Genomic DNA, 2121 nt, shown 5'->3' with positions numbered 1-2121 from the left:
TACTTGTTACCTACACAGCAGATATCAACCTTATGACAAACATAAAGAAATCGAACACATACTCTAATGAAGGGATGAGAGGTGGTAATGATCGAGGCCACGCCCGCAGACAACTACAGCAAGTCTCTGTGGCGCAATTGGCCAGGGCGTTCGGCTGTTAACCGAAAGATTGGTGGTTCGAGCCCACCCAGGGACGAGTGTGTGTACCAACAAATCTACCTGTCAGCAATCAGTTGTAGGTCTGGTAGCAAATCGATAGCTGTAATGTGTGACTTGTCCTACTGAACCCACAAGTTATCCTTTAAGTCATTTGGTTGACAAGAGTTAAGGTGCCAAAGCATGCTGAGCTGTTTGATGAGAGATATTACAATTGTATTGTAACTGGTAATCTTGCTGTATAGCACCTCCTACTTTTCGGTTCAAGTTTGACATAGATCAGCAGCATTTCACTCAAGTCTCATCACGCAAAAATTCAGAACGCTTGCATCTACCGCCATGAGGGGGCAGTCAAGCTCGAAGCCAGGCCCACTGCCAAAAAAAGGCAGGCAGAGTCTCTGTGGCGCAATTGGTTAGCGCGTTCGGCTGTTAACTGAAAGGTTGGTGGTTCAAGCCCACCCAGGGACGGTCTGACTTATGCATTTTATGGGAGTTAACGCAAACATTCTGCCGCCAAAACGCTCTCCTTATGCATTATACACGCTCCTTGGCAAAGTATTTCTCCAAGAGTGACCTATTAAGTGCAGTGTAATGCATGACTCAACCTGGAGGCTCCTCTATCTTTTGTCAAAATTGCACAAGCAAAGTGAAAAAACAACCTTTTTGTCATATTACTATGAAAGTCATACACAAACAAGGAACAATTCAAAAAGACTGAGAGACCAAATGAGGGCACTTGAGAAAAAATTTGACATTAAATCTCTTTCTTTAATTAAGTCGGACCAGGAAGTTATTGACTACTTGTAGTGTGCTACTTTACTTGTTACCTACACAGCAGATATCAACCTTATGACAAACATAAAGAAATCGAACACACACTCTAATGAAGGGATGAGAGGTGGTATTGATCGAGGCCACGCCCACAGACAGCTACAGCAAGTCTCTGCGGCGCAATCGGCCAGCGCGTTCGGCTGTTAACCGAAAGGTTGGTGGTTCGAGCCCACCCAGGGATGAGTGTGTGTACCAACAAATTTACCGGTCAGCAACCAGTTGTAGGTTTGGTAGCAAATCGATAGCTGTACGGGGTAACTTGTCCCACTGAACCCACAAGTTGACAAGAGTTAAGGTGCCAAAGCATGCTGAGCTATTTGATGAGAGATATCACATTGTATTTTAACTGGTAATAATGCTGTATAGCACCTCCTACTTTTCGGTTCAAGTTTGACATAGATCAGCAGCATTTCACTCAAGTCTCATCACGCAAAAATACAGAACGCTTGCCTCTACCGCCATGAGGGGGCAGTCAAGCTCGAAGCCACGCCCACTGCCAAAAAAAGGCAGGCAGAGTCTCTGTGGCGCAATCGGTTAGCGAGTTAGGCTGTTAACCGAAAGGTTGGTAGTTCAAGCCCACCCAGGGACCTTCTGACTTATGCGTATTACGGGAGTTAACGCAAACATTCTGCCACCAAAACGCTCTCCTTATGCATTATACACGCTCCTTGGCAAAATATTTCTCCAAGGGTGATCTGTTAAGTGCAGTGTAATGCATGACTCAACGAGGAGGCTCCTCTATCTTTAGTCAAAATTGCACAAGCAAAGTGAAAAAACAACCTTTTTGTCATATTGCTATGAAAGTCATACACAAACAAGGAAAAATTCAAAAAGGCTGAGAAACCAAATGACGGCACTTGGGAAAAAATTTTACATTAAATCTCTTTCTTTAACAAGTCAGACCAGGAAGTTATTGACTACTTGTTGTGTGCTACTTTACTTGTTACCTACACAACAGATATCAACCTTATGACAAACATAAAGAAATCGAACACACACTGTAATTGAAGGGATGAGAGGTGGTAATAATTGAGGCCACGCCCACAGACAGCTACAGCAAGTCTCTGTGGCGCAATCGGCCAGCGCGTTCAGCTGTTAACCGAAAGGTTGGTGGTTCGAGCCCACCCAGGGACC

The 2121-nt window shown here is 44.5% G+C and overlaps 2 non-coding genes across 2 annotated transcripts; both read left to right on the top strand.

Annotated features, from left to right (window-relative positions):
• The first annotated feature begins 550 nt into the window (after positions 1-550).
• trnan-guu (transfer RNA asparagine (anticodon GUU)) lies at positions 551-624 on the top strand. Its single transcript has one exon. It is a non-coding gene; the product is annotated as a tRNA-Asn (tRNA).
• A 1423-nt stretch (positions 625-2047) lies between these two features.
• Positions 2048-2121, top strand: trnan-guu (transfer RNA asparagine (anticodon GUU)). Its single transcript has one exon. It is a non-coding gene; the product is annotated as a tRNA-Asn (tRNA).

This window comes from Odontesthes bonariensis, chromosome 8 (assembly GCF_027942865.1).
Source record: "Odontesthes bonariensis isolate fOdoBon6 chromosome 8, fOdoBon6.hap1, whole genome shotgun sequence".
Taxonomy (NCBI): domain Eukaryota; kingdom Metazoa; phylum Chordata; class Actinopteri; order Atheriniformes; family Atherinopsidae; genus Odontesthes; species Odontesthes bonariensis.
Note: the sequence above shows the minus strand (reverse complement) of the source record. Positions and strands in the feature narration are given on the sequence as shown.